This window comes from Nuphar pumila, chromosome 2 (genome assembly GCF_984573655.1).
Source record: "Nuphar pumila chromosome 2, dmNupPumi1.hap1.1, whole genome shotgun sequence".
NCBI lineage: Eukaryota > Viridiplantae > Streptophyta > Magnoliopsida > Nymphaeales > Nymphaeaceae > Nuphar > Nuphar pumila.
The window spans coordinates 144,772,844-144,791,433 of record NC_143250.1 but is presented as its reverse complement, the minus strand read 5'-3'; positions in this window follow the sequence as shown (position 1 = coordinate 144,791,433).

Genomic DNA, 18,590 nt, shown 5'->3' with positions numbered 1-18,590 from the left:
ATCACAAACTGTACATATGTCATGCATCTAAATCGCTGCGTGAAATAGAGAAATTCACTGTGCATGATGCACGCCCATTACACACGAGTCCGGATCCGGTGCAATCCACAAATATTTGCGCAATCATATTGCACCTGATCTTTTCACCATTACACTGATTTTTTCCTCTGTTTTCACCTGGTGATTCTCTGTGTTTTGGGTTGTCTTGTTAAGTGCTCAGCCCGATTAATGGATTTGCTCTCGCTGACCACCACATTCATTGATGGCGGACGAGCATACTGTTGGACTGCGAATATGGAACCGGTGCGAAAACAAGCCACCAAAAGGGGGATTTAGCAGCGCTCCAAGGAAGATTTCACGTGTTGTTTGCGCCTAATCTGTTTACAGCTACTCTCAACAGTCGCTCTCTGGCTTACGCCAAAAACACTACAATTCAAGAGTCAATTCCTACTATTTTAGCCATGGTGAATACATCCACAGGATCAAATTTCAAGCTCAATAGATTGGTGGTTAGTGCACGTCACCTTGGGTTGGGACATTGCAAGTTCAAAACCAAATGATTCCTTGTATAACTGGTTGGGAGTGTGCCCAACCTATGGAAAAAAAAAAGGAAAAAGAAAAAAGGAAAAAGAAAAAATCATAGGTTCAGCCATTATCCAGACAATCTCTGACCCCATAGATGTTTTCAGCATGGTTTCTTTTTGCAAAGGATCAAGCCTTGGATCATGTTACTTGAAATCTAAAAATATGAATTTTTTAATCTTGAAATTGTAATGCATTGTGGGCCATTGATTTTTGAGACCTTTAAAAAGCATGCTTAAATGTAACAAACACATGATTCAAAACCCATTTCCTACTAAACAAAACCTTGTAGATCACATCCATAAGGTTCAATCTACAGGAAAAGTTTCCAAGATATGAAAAAAAGAGGTAACTCATACTCAGTAGTTTCATGCATGCCTTCAATAGCACCAAATATTAACCCATATATATTGTCTCGAACTGAGTCATAGGAATGAGGGATGTGCAATGCGGAGCTCTACTGAGTGGAAAACGCAGTATACGTTGACTTGATTGGTGACACGCAGTGTTAGTGCCTCACGCGATAAGCAATGATATTAGCGTTTGTGCATTGCTGTGTAGCGGCTCAAAAATAGAGCCTTATTTGATTAAGCAGTGCCAATAAATCAAAGGATGTTGTCTTTGAAGATTTGATTAAGGACCTCTTGGCTTACAAGACCTTCCCACGTATAGCGATTGGATGCACAAAGGTGCGTGTGGGTTAGGGCTAATTCTTTCAGGGACCACCTTAGGTGGTTTCAACAGAGTATGGTGACTCGGGGCTAGGCGAGTGAATGCCTAGGCGTTGACGAATGAGTCACGGTAGTGCTGTTCGCTATGGTGTTCAATCATCAACTGGTCTTTAGACTGGGGGCGACAAGGTCTTGTTCCTTCAGTGGCGAGGTTTTGTTATGTCGTGCGCATGGAGCCGCAATACGCTCCATGGCATGCAAGGCTAAGGCAAGTGTGTGCCCTTTTTAAAAATGATAACTGGTATGAGATGGCTATACACTAAGCGACATGGACTAGATAGAATTCACATTTAAAGATGTGTTTGATCAGCTTTCTCTAGGTAGCTGCACACAAGGTGATGCGCAGAGCCAATGAAAATGATTCAGCACATGAAAAAGTATTGGTGCACGACTTTTGGTCATTAGGCTAGTCAGAGAGGGCAGTCTGGCAGGTCGTGGGTTTGTAAAAATTTCTATGCTTATGATAAATTGGCATCAGAGTAAAAAGATTCACGGAGACCTTGTTGTTAATTATGTACGACACTGAAGAGGACAATGATGGTTTATCTTGGTTACATAATTTTGCGCAACTGAAGTATGGCTGATCGAGCACAAAAGCAAGATTTTGACAGGTTGATATGGGTCATCTTATCGATGATAAACAGAAGTCTAAGGTTGTTGTTCAGTTGGTTAAGAGAACGTAGATAAGTTAAAGATTCCTACCAGTTGTGCGTTAGGCTTGCATGTAGAGCATGACGTTTGCCTTGTGCATGTAAAGAATGCACGTTGGATTTGGCTAGATGGATTTATACCTCTGGGTATGGGAGACTCAACTAAACTTCTAGATTCTCTCCCAAGATTGTGGGTTAGCGAAGTGCCTATATTGAGCAGAATGCTCATTATTTTGGTCCCTTGAGTTGACAGTTTCTCTTTGGATTGCGTGTGCAAAAAAGTTGTTTGTAGCTCATTGATTTGGTTTCTACAAGAACTTTTTGCTGGTTTCGGATCAGAGTTATAGCGTGTTGTCTCTGAATGAAAGTTGCAGCGTTGAGCCGTGTTGCCCCTTGTGTGGACGAGTGCCCAGGAAGACGCTTTGAAGGACTACTTTGGAATGATATGCAAGTTGGCATCTCCCATTTGAGGACTAATTTGGATTATTGAAAAATCACAAGTTGGTGTCTAAGAGAGTTAATATTCTTGCGGCACACGTTGGTGGTCGTCTTTCTCTGCAAGGACCATAAAGGGCTTGAAATTACTTTTGCTGAGGTTAGATGACACCCCAACCATGAGCATGAAGACAAGTTTGTCATGCAGGCAAAGATAACCTGCTTATATTTGGGACTGCACTGGGGTCCCATGAGCAAATGATGCTCGATTTTGATTGAACGAAGACCACTATCTAAGTGATCGGAGTGTTATCCCAACCTTGTAAGAAAAAGAATTTGAGAAAGAAGATCTCAAGCCTAGAGGCACGTTCTTAAGATCACTATCTTTAGAACTTTAATCGCCCCACTCCGGGAATTCCGAAGATGCGAAAAAGGGTTTTTTACGACTGAGTTCTCAGGATACAACTAGGCTTGAACCTCAAGAGAGTCACTGCTTCACAAGAACATATGACCTTGAACCTCAAGAGAGTCACTGCTTCGCAAGAACAGATGACCTCTCCCACACATGAACTCTGCAAGCCAAAACCGAGAAGAAAGAATGGAGAAAACTGGAGAGTCAGAAATTCCAATGATTCAAAAGACGGAAAAGGAAGAGATTTATAGACTTGTGAGAAAGGCCAAAACATTTTGAGATAAATGAGATTAATGGCCATAAACTAGACGGTTTAAAAATAGGATGAAAAGGTCCTTGAACGGTCACCCACCTTTGACTATCAATCAAAGGCCTTCAAAACCGTCCAATAGTCACAAAGCGCCATAAACTCAATATAAATGCTATTAAAACCTTTCAAACGGCCAGATATCTCAAAACCAAAAAATCAAAAAAGACATTTGCGCCTCATATGCACCTCGCACCGCTGCGAGCATGCGAAGTACAAAGTGCGCCATCAAAACACCACATTGTGCCTCAAGCGCCCTTGCGCACACGCACGCGCGAACGACGCATCCGTTGCTGCATGATGTGCAACAACGTCTGCAATCCACATAAAGACTCAAGGCTTACCAAAGTAAAGAATAGATAACAAAGCCTATATTTAAACCACTAGAAAAACTGATTTCTCTTAGATATGGGACTAAACCTTTTAAAGCACTTTTGGTGGAAGAAATCACCAATTTTAAAACTTTCCTAACAATCCCTCACTAGTTTTAAAATATATTTGGCTTGCATAGAAACTTATGCATCAGTGAGTGTGTCTGCATGACTTGAACCCCCACTATCTGAAAGAAAACCTAAATTAAACAATGTGCTAAGTGGACTTACCTTGAACTTAGCTCCTTATATTGTTAACAGAGTTTTCAATCATACATAGGTTTCCAAAAGTTCAATGGTGTGGATTTCATGTTGGCACATTTAGAGCCTTGTGCTTTCTTGGATTCATGAGTGCTCTAGAGAATTGCCAATTCTCATAAGAAACGGCTCACACTTCTACACTCATATAGGTGAGTTTGTCTAGGTGTACTATAACACGCACCCTAGCCTTAAGGCCTACAAACTCATTAAGAGCTATTAGCTCAACCCTCATATTAGTTACAGCTCATGAGCATACATCAGTAATGGGCTTACATAAATATGCTTAATATCTGTCATTCACCAATTCATTTTTCATTGAACCTATGCATGTGGGATCTCCAACGCTCTAGGTTGGGTATCCTTAGGTGATGACTTAATTGGCTTAATTCCCATTTCCCTCGATGTTTTATTGATGACATCTCTCGAAAGACCTTTCGTAAATGGATCTGCCAAATTTTGACATGACTTCACATATTTTAATGAAATAATATTGTCGTCAATCATTTGTCTTATAAATCTGTGTCTTAGACTAATATGTCTAGACTTCCCATTGTATTTCATATTACCTGCTTTACATATAGTTGATTAGCTATCATAAAACATTGAAATAGCAGGTATAGGCTTCTCTCCTAGTGGAATATCCACTAACATATTCTTAAGTCATTCAGCTTCTCTACAAGCAGATGCCAAAGCAATAAACTCATATTCCATTGTAGAATGAGTTATACAGATCTGTTTCTTAGACCCCTGTTATCCTCGCAAAATCTTTAACTTTTGCGAGTCAAACTGACCTTTGAAATAGTTTTTGAAAATAACTCGCCTCCGTTTTAAAATGCGGGAAAATCCCGTAGAATGGGACTCGCCTGTCGGTACGAGGTTTGACCGTTCCTGCCACCTTTAACAGGGGTAATCGAACCAAGGATCAATCTACTGCTCTGCTCTATTCAACTTGTCTAAACAATATTCTAATTTCTAAATGCACATAGAATCAGGCATGTGCTATGAATTTCTAAAAATGCACATTTGAAAACATGATGTTTGCTTTGAATATTGAAAATAATTGGAAAATAAACTCTTTGAAAATCATGAATCAAGGTTGAGATACTGTATTTGAGAAAGTGAAAATCGATTTCTGAAGTATTCAAGAGATTTTTGTGAAAATCGATTTTGAGAAATGTGAAATAACTTTGAAAAACTTGATTTCTTTGAATTCAAACTTTGAAATTGAAAATATAACTTAGAAAATCAAATTTGAAACTTGAGAAATACTTGAAATATCATGGGCAAATCCATATTTTGAGAAAATCGATTTTTGAATAAGATTTAGGAATTTTTTGAGAAAATGAACTTCTTTGAATTGAGATTTGAATTGGCATTGGCAAATGCATGAAATGAATGAATATGGATTTGAGGAATTGATAAATACTTTTTGTATTTTTGAGAAATGCAGTGCATTTTGAAGTTAGCCTAAGAGTGTAGGCTGAATGTGGCTAATGTGAAGATCATAAATCTAGATATCCTTCATATTCTGACTATGGCCATAAATACGAATTCCACCAAGTTTATAAACTTCATAAAAGCTAGTGTATGTGCCATTCGTGTAGACCATAGTGAGTTTGAATATGCATGAATCATCATCCATCACACATTAACATTATTTAAAAAAATAAACTATATGCAATGCTGCCTAAGCTAAGCAGGAAATATAAATTCTTATTCCAAAGTTTAATTTAGTTTACATCACTATTGAAATTTAAATACATGAAAAATAAAGTCTTCAATGTACCTGTAAAACTAGAAAACTTTGTTAGTGATGATATGTTAGCTTTTCTAGATTTATCCAACAATATCAGGAAATTGCTGGATTTTGCTAGATATAAGCCTTTTTGCCATGATTCCATTAAATCAAAATTGATAAAATATGAAATAAAATTGAATAAATAACAAAGATAAGATATGAAATTTCGAAATTGGGGTCAAAATGACCAAATTGCCCCCGATAGCAAGACTATGGCTTTGAAATCAGGGTTTTTAGAAAATATTTTGGTAAAACTTAGGTTTTAGGCACTAAATGAAATCAAATGAGCATCAAATTAAACCTAAAGCATCCTAATATGATTATGAATATGATTAAACCCTAAAAATATATGCTTATACACGAAAATCCAAGAATATCACAAATTTTGTGATTTTTGCAGTGTTTTGGAATTCTTCGGGTGCCCTGTTTTGCAATTCAAGCCATTCAAGCATCAAACAGATTTTAAAAATCCTCAAAATTGGTACCTGCACTTTTTATAACCCTAATATCAAATTAGAATTATAAAAATATTTTTTTGGCATTAAATTAATCCGAAAATTGCATTAAACCCTAAAAATATGCTATTTTTGACCTAGCTCACCAACCAGTCTCAGTCCAAGACCCGAACCAGGGGTCAAACCTCCATAAAAATCTATGAAATTTTACAGATACCAAATAGACAGGAAAACAAAAATTTTCCTTTTTACAGATATGAAAAAGCCTTTAAAACCAGAGAGATCCCCATCCGACAATCCGGACTTGAATATATTGATTTTAATTTTGGTCCTAACTGATATTTTCAATTGAAAATTCTGGGATAAATAGCAGTACTCATTAAAAATATCTGATATTTTAACAGTGAACAGTTGACAGAAAAATAACAATACTCACTTTTTACAGATCTTGAATCGGATCTGTAGTTTGGGATTTATAAACAACACAAGTCTGATTAGGGTTTTGGTAAACCCTAACGAGTTTTAAATTGAAAATCAGAGTCTCTGACAGAGGAAAAATACTAAACAGTGATAAAAAATTCTGCAAATTTCACAGTAGATAGATCCAATTAACATGAATACATAGCAATTTACAGATCTAAAATCGGATATAGGATGAGAAAAATATCATAACAACAAGTTACCCTCTTGATTTTCACAATGATTTTAAAGTTTTAAAAACCTGACTTGATGTCTGATTTTTCTGACAAGGTTCCTGAAGTCTAAAATCTCTGATTTTTTTACAGTAGTTCAATCACATATGCATGCATCACATATGCATGCATCACATATAAAAAAATCAGAAATTAACAACACATATTTCAATCCGAAACAGCATGCTCTTTTCTGTTCTAAACTAAAAACACACAGAAATCTAAGAAACTTGAAAAAATATGCATTAACTAATGAAAAACAATAAAATAAACCATAAAACAGTAAATAAAAATTATTTATATGCTGGAAAACGTAAAATAAACATGAATAAATAGATAAATAAATAAAAACTCAGGAATCAATGGCTGGAATTTGCTTTCACCTTCGAAATCATGGATTTAACCCATTTAACGGGTAAATCTCACGTTTCGTCGGTTAAGAACATGAAAAACGTACCTCTCATCGATTCTAATGGATTAGAATCCTAGAAATCACCCTCAAACTGAGTTAGATCATCTTTTTGGGTCGATTTTGGGGTTCTTGGATGAAATCCATGGTTAAATCCATGAACACAAGAGTTTCCATGGTGAAATCTATTGAAAAATCATAAAAACTAATAAAATAATAATAAAATAATATTAAATAAACTCACCTTGGGGCTGCAGCTGCAATGGAGGAAAGTGGAGGTGCTGGAGAGGAGAGAGAGGCCACGAAAATTTGAGAGAAAAAGAGCTCCTTTTGACCTCTTGAAGTCCCCTATTTATAGGTTTTCAAAACCTCCTTAATTAGGATTAATTAAGGAGTTTTATTTTTTTAGAACTCTTTCTAATAAATCCAATAAAGGGGGAAACGATTTTTTGGAGAATTATAGCCTAGGCGGGACTCTAATTAATCCCTAATTAACCCCTAATTAAACCCTAGAAAGTCCAAATGTGATGCCACTTGGCATCTTCCACATTTGGTTTTTTAAAAACCTTTAAAAACACTAGTTTTAAAAACTAAACTTCAAAATGGGTTTTCAAAATGATATTAACTCTTCTAAACCCCTAACACTAACTAATACACTGACTAACCCTAGTCTAGCCCTGACTTACTCGAATATGGCACCACCCCGAGTGGGCCCTACTTGAGTTTTTCAAAAAGCGATTTTAAAACTTGAAATTGAAGGAGTTTTCAAAAGTAAACTTAAAATTAGAATTTTTGAAATGGCATAGGGTTCTAACCGAGTCAGAATTCCTCTGGATATGGTGCCAACTGAGTGGGCCCACATCGAGTTTTGAAGAATTTTGAAATAAACACTGAAAATGGCTTTGAAAAGGGGTTAAAATCAGTATTTGAAATTCAAGATCTTTGAAAATAGGGTCTCAAGCGAACTGGAACCCCGAATTAGAGTCGTGAACTCTTAGGACTCTGTGATTTTGTTTTTTAAAAGCCAAACAAAGAAATTTTTGAAAAGATTTCATCGAAAAAGGGTGAAACAAGTCAAAAAATACAGTCAGGGTTAGACTTCTAACTCGATCAGGACTCTGAAATAGAGTCCTGGATTAACTGGACTCTACAAAATAACCTAATTTTTGAAAACAAACGAAGAAAATTTAAAATGAAAATTAAACAGACTTCAAAACAGACTTCTGACTGGACTAGGACTCCGGGACAGAGTCCTGATCGGACTGAAACTCTAGATTTTTTTTGGTATTTTCTGAAAAACAAATGAAAGAACTTGTCAAAACAGTGAAAAAAATAATGAATACTGGAATAAAACAGAGTTCTGATTCAACTGAGACTCTAAGGACAGAGTCCTGATTGAACTAGGACTCTTAATTTTTAGATTTTTTGGGAAATCAAATGAGAGAATTTTGAAAAACAGTTAAAAACAGAATGAAATTGAATTTTGGTTGAGAGTCCTGATCTGATTAGGACTCTAAGAAAGAGTCCTGATTCGATCAGAACTCTAAGAATTTTGGTTTTCTGATGAGCAAATGATGAAATTCTTAATTCAAAAATATTGTTTTCACGTCCATTTGATGGATTTGAACCTTATATATGGCAGCCATGGCAATCAAAATTCTAATAGTAGATATTCTGGTTACATGAGCAAAAGTATCAAAATAATTAATACCTTCTTTTTATTTAAAACCTTTTGCAACCAAACGAGCTTTAAATTTATCGATTGTACCATCAACTTTTAATTTCTTTTTGAAAATTCATTTGCAGCCAATAGTTTTGCAACCAATACGTAAATCCACTAATTTCCAAACATTATTAGACATAATTGATTCTATTTAATCATTAATAGCTTCTCTCCAAAAGGCAGCATCTTGAGAAAACATCGTCTCATGAAAAGACACAGGTTCATTCTTAATTAGAAATGTATAAAAGTCAGAAGCAAAATTGGTTGGTTTTCTAATGCATTTATTGTGCCTAACTTCAGTTTCTGGTTCAACAGCACAATCATTAGAATATTCAATCATGTCATTAACAGGATGTTCATCTACTATAATACGACTGCCATCAAGAAGAGAATCAAATGCATTTTTATGTTCTATGAAAGATGCATCTCTAGATTCTATATTAACATCATTAACAATGTCCAGAAATCTATATGCTTTACTATGTTCAGCATACCCAACAAAAGCACATTTAAATGCTTTAGGTCCAACCTTCTTCCTTTTATTTTCTGGAATTTTAACATATGCTAAACAACCTCAAACACAAAAATAACTAAGATTAGGTTTCTTACCAAAACACAATTCATAAGGTGATTTTTCAGATTTGGAATAAGGAACTCGGTTAAGAATATAACAAGTAGAAAGTATAGCCTCTTCTCATAAGTTGGAATGCAAACCTGTATTAAGAAGCATAACGTTCATCATTTCTACAAGTGTTCTATTTTTCCTTTCTGCTACTCCATTCTGTTCAGGAGTTCTAGGAGCTGACATTTGATGGATAATACCATTATCTTCACAAAATTTATCAAATTCTCCACTTAAGTATTCACCTCTTCTATCTGTTCTTAAATGTACAATCTTTGTTTTAAACATATTTTGTACTTCAGCTAGATAAAGAAGAAATTTGAAAAATGCTTTAGATTTATGTTTCAACAAATAAACATAAGAGAATTTCGGGTAATTATCTATAAAGGTAATAAAGTACCTATTGACACCACGACTCAAAACATTATCCATCGTACACACATCAGAATGCACTAATTTAAGCAATTTATAATTCTTTTCTACACTAGGAAACGAGAGTCTAGTTAGCTTAGTTTGAATGCATGTCTCACACTTATGTTTATGTTCTATTCTAACATGACAAGGAAGAAGACCAAAGTTATTCATATTATGAATGCAACGAGAATTTATATGTCCTAACTGTGAATGCCAAAGAAAATAGGAATCAACCATATAAACAGAAGTAGTAGCTTCATTTATGCTTATCTTGAACATACCACCAGTGGCAAACCCTTTTCCTACAAAGATTTTTCCTTTGGTCACAGTTACAATCCCAGACTCAATCACAATCTTAAAACCATTTCGTGACTGGAGATCTGCAGAGATTAATTTTTTTTGAACTTCTGGAGCATAGTGGACATTCTTAAGTGTTAGGACTTTCCCGAAGGTGAACTTAATCTCCACACTCCATTTTCTCAGCACTTTAGTTGAGGAAGAGTTTCCCATAAAGAGATTGCATCCCTCCCCCACTACTTCATACAACTTGAACAAGTTCCTGTCGTTTGCCACATGAACAGTGCTTCCAGTATCCAGGTACCAGTTCTTATTTACAGCCATCATAAAGGTTTCTGAGATTACAACAACAAGCCTCTCTTCTGACTCATTTGGCTTAGGGCCAGTCCTCTTTCGTTCTCTGCATTCTCTAGCAAAATGACCAAACTTGCCATAAACATAGCAACTAATTTTCTTTTTATCAGTTGGCTTTTTCCTTTTCACAAAATTCTTTTTGATTTTCTGGGTTTTCATGATTTTGCCACTTTTGTTACTAACAAAATTTACTTTAGGATAACCCTCTTTAAGATTCGAATTCTTTTTGTCACAAAGACGAGTCTCCTCCTCAATTCAGATGTCCTTAAGAAGACCATCTAAAGTGATTTTCTCATTTTTATGTTTTAGGTGATTTCTATATTCTTTCCATGAATCCGGTAGTTTCCCAATGATGACAACAGCTTGGAAGTCATCATCAAGATACATACCTTCTCCTTTGATCTTATAGGTCAGTATTTACATCTCATGAATTTGAGCAATTATAGGCTTATCATCAACAATAAAAAAATTAACATACTGATCTACGATAAACCTTTTGTTACCAGCATCTTCTGCATTGTACTTGATCTCGACAGCATTCTACAACTCTCCAGCCGACTCCAATGGTGAGTACAAGTCAAAGAGAGAATCAACTAAAGTGTTCAGGATATGCCCTTTGCATCAGTAGTTGTTAGTAAGCCACTTCTCTTGCTCTTTCTTCTGTTCTTCTGTCTCAACTTCTTTAGCAACAACAGTGGGACAAGGCTTTTTGAGAACATAGTCGATATGCAGCTCGGAGAGCAAGAAAGAGACCTTTGATTGCCACCGCTTGAAGTTTGACCCATCAAATCGATCGAGTTTTTCAAGGTCACGGCTAAGCAGATTGATGGAGTTGGATGTCGAACCAGAGGCCATATTGAAGTTTTAAAATTGTTATCCCAAACTTGTAAGAAAAAGAATTTGAGAAAGAAGATCTCAAACCTAGAGGCACGTTCTTAAAATCGCTATCTTTAGAACTTCAATCGCCCCACTCCGGGAATTTCGAAGATGCGAAAAAATGTTTTTTTACGACTGAGTTCCCAGGATACAACTAGGCTTGAACCTCAAGAGAGTCACTGCTTCGCAAGAACATATGACCTTAAACCTCAAGAGAGTCACTGCTTCGCAAGAACAGATGACCTCTCCCACACATGAACTCTGTAAGCCAAAACCGAGAAGAAAGAATGGAGAAAACTGGAGAGTCATAAATTCTAATGATTCAAAAGACGGAAAAGAACAAGATTTATAGACTTCTGAGAAAGGCCAAAACGTTTTGAGATAAATGAGATTAATGGCTATAAACCAGAAGGTTTGAAAATAGGACGAAAAGGTCCTTGAATGGTCACCCACCTTTGACTGTCAATCAAAGGCCTTCAAAACCGTCCAACAGTCACAAAGCGCCATAAACTCAATATAAATGCTATCAAAACCTTTCAAACGGCCAGATATCTTAAAACCGAAAAATCAAAAAGGACATTTGTGCCTCATATGCACCTCGCACAGCTGCGAGCATGCGAAGTGCAAAGTGCGCCATCAAAACACCACATTGCGCCTCAAGCGCCGTTGCGTACACACGCGCACGCGCGCGTATGCGCGAACAATGCATCCGTTGTTGCACGATGTGCAACAATGTCCGCAATCCACATAAAGACTCAAGCCTTACCAAAGTAAAGAATAGATAACAAAGGATGTATTTAAACCACTAGAAAAACTAATTTCTCTTAGATATGGGACTAAACCTTTTAAAGCACTTTTGGTGGAAAGAAATCACCAATTTTAAAACTTTCCTAACACGGAGACGTGTTAAGGAATATGACTTGACGTGTTAAAGGTTGTGGCGATGATGGATGAAAACCAAAACAAGTTGAGTAGGGTAAGAAAAAGAAGTAGACCAAAGCAAGGTATAAAGGAAAACTGACATATCAGTTAAGACAGTGTTCTTACTTGCATCAATATTGTCGAAGACGGCAATGGTTTGAGTTGGGGAGAATGTCCCAAACTCAGCCTTCAAAATGGGGCATGTGCAGTGCAGAGCTCTACTGAGTGAAAAATACATCAAGGGTAGGAACGCGCAATATGTGTTGACTTGATCGGTGATGAGCAGTGTTAGTGCCACATGCGATAATCAATGATATCGACGTTAGTGCATCGTGGTGTGGTGGCTCAAACGTAAATCCTTATTTGATTAAGCAGTGCTAGCATATAAGAGGATGTTGTCTTTGAAGATTTGGTTAAGGACCTCTCAGCTTGCAAGACCTTTCCACGCATAGCGGTTGGACGCATGATGGTGCGTATTTATTAGGGCTAATTCTTTCAGAAATCACGTTAGGTAGTTCCAACCGAGTATGGTGACTCGAGGTTGGGCGAGTGAATGCCTAGGTACCGACGAATGAGTCTGGGTGACACTCTTTGCTATAGTGTTCAATCATCAACTAGTCTTCGGACTGCTGGCTGAAAGGTCTTGTTCCTTCAGTGGTGAAGCTTTGCTATGTCCTGCGTATGAAGCTGCAATACACTTCATGGCACGTAAGGCTAAGGCAAGTTTGTGCCTCTTTTGAAAGTGATAGCTTGATGAAACTTGCATTTGAACTAGATGAAACTTGCATTAAACGACATGAACTAGATGAAACTTGCATTTGAAGATGCGATTGATCAGCACGAGGTGGTGTATAGGGCTAATGAAAATGGTTCAGCATATGGAAAAGTATTGTGCACGACCTTTGGCCGTTAGGCTGACTAGACTGAGCAGTATGGTGCATCGCAGGTTTGCGAAAAATGCTATGCTCTTGACATGGTTAATATATGTTGCTATTGAAAACAATTACCCTTATTTGAAACTTCTACAAATTTTTTTAGATTATACTTTATGTGATTTTCAATGTTTAATAGGTAATTAGTTTTGAATCAAGTGACTATGACATGTAAGCAAGTTTTTCATGAGCTTAAAAAATCAAGGCTTGCAGTTCGCCAAAATTATACAACTCAAAAACCCATAGCCTTACACTGAAAAAACATGTTCTAAGGCCCAACCCTTTATAAACAAACCATCTTGAATACATCTCTAGTAGTCAGATACAGCTTGCATCCATGATTTATAACTCAATAGTTTCATACCTTCATTAATACCAAATATAAACCCATGGTATATATATATATATATATATATATATATATATATATATATATATATATATATATATATATATATATATATATATATAGAGAGAGAGAGAGAGAGAGAGAGAGAGAGAGAGAGAGAGAGAGAGAGAGAGAGAGAGTTCTGTATGCTTCAATGAATTAAGACGATGAAGCAGTGAAGCATTTCTCACTAGAATTGTTGGCATTATATTGCCTAGAAACTATCATGGTTGCTAAAAAACTCTCCCCTGTAGATGAGGGCATATCCAGTACTTGGGCCAAATACTTAAAGTACTCGACCCACACAAAGCACAGAAAATCACAGAGTACTTAATTAAGTACTCGGTCCTGAGTACTGGATCTCTCATAATCAAATGCATACCTCATAAAGTGCACAGTGGAGTTGACCAAACAATTTCCTAGCTATAAGCATGCTCACATTACTGTTTTTAGCCTTAAAATTCTCATCTTGTTGCAGAGTTCGCTGGATTATTGTACGAAATTGTTTGCATCATATGAACTGTGGAACGGTGGCATCAACTTGATTAATCTTACAAACTTGTATACTAAATTTGTTTGAGAGAAAGCGTTGACCTTTGGATTATAAGCTGTAAGGTGCACCTGATATCACTGCTTTCATTGCTGAAGTATTTTAATTATTGGTTGGGTTGCCAAGGGATCAGGCAATGTCCGGGTCCGGGTTGACTTGGATCCACCCATATAACTAATAACCGGGTTCGATTTCGCCAGGTCACAAAAATAGAATCTCAAACCTGGACAGGGATAATTTAAAAAAATTAATTTTATTAAAAAATATAGAAAATACTCTTTGGGTCTGGTACCCAAAAAAAATCATGACCCAAAGTGGCCCTCCAGCTGGGAAAAAATATATAAAATACTCTTTGGTTTGGTTATTTGTGTACTATTTCTCAATAAACAGAGAGCTACCTTTTTTTTTTAAATTATAACCCGAAGAAACAACACCCAGCACGAAGACCCGATCGCGTTGACTCAGCCTGCCATACCTACGGTCGTCGTGCCAGCAGTGTAAAACTCTGAGGCTAGGACCCCTGCCCCCAAGGCCTAAGCTACATGTTGGCTTGCGCAGAGAGGCGACCCCATGAGAATCAAACCTTGACTGCCTGTCTACCAGCCAAGGCCCTTACCGCACTACGCCAACCCTCATTGGGGGCAAACAAAGTGCTACTAACATGGCACTTTAATGCCATTTTTTTCAAAGACTAACAGTTTCCTTAATGATAAAAAATGGATGAACACCCTCTCTTTCTTTCAAAAAAAAAAATCTTCATAAATCTCTCTCTCTCTCTCCTAGATAGATAAAACCTATAGGTTTTCTTCTAATGCATGAAGACTAGGAAAATTTTAACTATCGTTTTAATTAGGTGTTGCCTTTAATTTTTGCAATCAATTATGATTAGGAATTTGGGAAACAATATGGAAAAGAACCTTTAGTCTTTTGTTGATAAAAAACTACTATTTTTAATTATGATTTGCTTTTAATTTGCAGTTTTTAGATTGATCTATTTTGAGGAGAAAACTTATATATAGGAAACGTTTTCAGTTAAAAAAACTACTCTTTTCTATTGTGTTTTTTTTTTTTTTTTTATCAATTATGATTGGAGAATTTATTTTGGAAAGGCCTATAGAGAACATTTCATAAGATACATTTCTTTACATCCCTTTTATTATGGTCTCTTTTGGTACAAGTGTTGACACTACAAGAAAAATGTTAATTAGCGACGGAAATTTGCGACGGATTTTTTCCGTCGCAACTTTGCGACTGATTAGCTAGAGAAAACTTTCTTCATGAATCCGTCGCTAAGTAGCGACGGATTAGCGATGAAAGTTGTTTCATCGCTAATCTGTCGCTAATTAGCGACGGATTAGCGACGGAAAAATTCCCTCGCTAAATCCCTCGCTAATTTTCGATTTAACAGAGCGCGAAATTTTTCCTCTCTCCACGTTCGAAATTTAAATCGGCCGCGCTCGATTTAAACCGACTTCTTCGGAGGACGGCGACGTCGGAGAGTATGACGGCGACGAGGCAGTTTCACGGAGGACGGCGACGCTGGAGGACGACGACGTCAGAGGACGCTGGAGGACGGCGATGCCGGAGGACGGCGACGTCGGAGGACGCTGGAGGACGGTGACGCCGTCTCACGGAGGATGCCATTTCACGGAGGACGGCGACGAGGCAGACGCAAAAGCGGTGGCTGGAACCTTAGCTTTTGGCAGCTCGTTGGAGCCGAAGATGGTGGTGCCAGCAGCTGCAGTGGATGAGAAGAAGTGGTCGGCCTCTGGACTGTCAAGGAACGACAATATTGAAGACAGAATGATGTCTTTCTCCTCTGCGATCGTCCTTCCGTCCGGGGTGAAGTCGGAGGGAGACTCGAACCACTTTAACCTCGAGGCATCGGTGCGGGAAGCCGGTTCACGGAGGACGGCGACACCGGTTCACGGAGAATGACAACACCGGTTCACAGAGGACGGCGACGCCGGAGAGCACTGATTCTGTGCAATGCCTGTCGGGTGCGGTATAAATCCGGCTTATTGCTGCCGGAATACCGCCCGACAGGGATCAATTTTTTTTTTATTTTATTTTTAAAATTTAGCGACAACTTAGCGACGGACATTATTCGTCGCAAATTAGCGACGGAATTAACGGCAGATAAGTTTTTTCGCTAATTAGCGAGCAAAAATTCGCGATGGTCTCTATCCATCGCTAATCTGTCGCTAAACTGTTTAGCGACGGCTTAGCGACGGATTAGCGATGGATAGAGACCATCGCTAATCCACGATTTTCTTGTAGTGTGAATTGGTTTTGAAGGAAAATGTGGATTCTGTTTTTCGTTTGGAAGCACTAGGAACTCAATTAAGGGAGTTGGGGCATTTTGTGTTCATGTGAACTTGTGACACTTTTCATGTTGAAACTACGTTGAAATCCTTTTTGAATGAGTTGTAAATACCTCATCATTCAGAAGGGAGTCGAAACTAATGAAATCAGGGATTTGGGAGCTCCTGATTCCTAACTGATTTTTACGACTTTCTCAAATCTATTCTCCCAAACAGCAGACAAATACGTTGCAAATGCTTAACTGCCTGTAACTGCTTCCGATGCCCTCTTATTCTCTCGGATGCCATCCTCCCAAACACAGCCATATTCTTTTTCCTCTTGTTTGGTGGTTCTACTGCTTGGTTGGTTTGGAGAAGAACCTAACCATGATTTTGACCTTTTTTGTGAGGTTGGTAGTTTCCTCCTTATTTTTCATAGTTGTGTTGAGATTTTTTTATGTATTATTTGATTGGTTTTCATTTCATTTTCATGAGATGATCTGAATCAAGATTGAGATTTCTTGTATCCTATGTTCCATATTTGGGGGTTAATTTTAGGTTTATTGTTTTATAATAATCTGGTTATCTAACTGTATTATTTCTTGGATTTTTAATTATGTTTTTTGCAAAATGAATAATATTCTATGAGCCTTTTTTTCAAGATAAATATTATTTGCATGGAATACTTAATGAAATGCACTTTTTTATTTAATTTTAATTGCCTTTTATTATTATATTTCAATATTAAACTTCTGTTCAAGTATGGTTATATATTTACTTTTTTTTTATTAGTGCCCATCCTTGGATGGGCCATGTTATATTTTATGATATTTACACGGAGAAACTAGTTGACTTAAAGGGCCAAAAATCTAACTAAGATCTCTTGTATTTTGAATCTTCAATGGCATTTGTCATTCTTAGATAACCAATGAGATATGGATGATGTATGAAACTTTAATAACATTTATAACGATGATGGGAGAAACTTGGAGTTCTCATTGCTCCAGTAATAATTTGGTCTGCTCTCTTCATTTGATGAGAGAGAGAGAGAGAGAGAGAGAGAGAGAGAGAGAGAGGTTTTAAGGGCCACAGTTTCTCAAAACTAAGACGCATGATAAAAGGCAGAATCCAGTGGCCATGAGACCCAATAAAAATATTGCCAAAAACATTCAAACAAAAGTTCAATCCAAATGGGAATGACAAAACGTTGCAGGTGAGTGATTACGTGAGTCCCATGACGGTGAGTCCTTGATCTGGACAGTCTGTACATGTAGGTCAATCTTGAACAGCACCTACACAAAGGTGACCCCACAAAGATGTTACATTTTCAGAACTTCAGACCATTGTTTCATCCACTGCACGAGTGGAGAGATGACCCCACACGTACTTCTAAATCAGATGATAGTTACTGCCTTGGAACTGTAGGCAAAAACGTTTCCAAACAAGCCGAGCTCATGTTCAGCTCATAAAGAGCTCGTTCTAACTGATAAAATGGGCTCCGCAAGATGAATATCAAAAATAGATACTGGGATCCGCTCTACTCGTATAAGCTCGTTAAATAATAAAGAATATATTTTAAATATATTTTACATGTACTTTTTTGTAAATCTCATTTCTTCTTGCTCTAGAATAATGTATTTTTTTCTATAAACAAGCCAGCTCAAACTCGGCTGATTTAACTCAGGTTAATTATGAGCTTGAGTTTGGCTTGGCTCGATACAATAATAAGATAAGCATGAACAGTTTAAGTTCGGTTCATTCAGCTTGTTTACCAGCACTATTCATAGGCTCATAATTAAGGGTGTCAATGGGTCAGGTTTGACTTGGACCTGACTCCTACCAAACCCTACAGGGTCAGGGTTTGGTGATAAATAAGAAGGCCTGATTAGAATTTGGGTCGGACTTGAAGGGTCCGATAATATATGGAACCGGGTATGGTTCGTGAAATTTCATAACAGACCCGGGCCCAACCTGAGTTCTAATTAAGATCCATAACTTTTTAATGCAAAAATGATAAAAAATATGATTTTACTGGGTATGGTCCAGGTTTGGTTCATGTAATCTTTATAGGATCCGGTTATGATTTCTCTTATGATTGATCCGATTA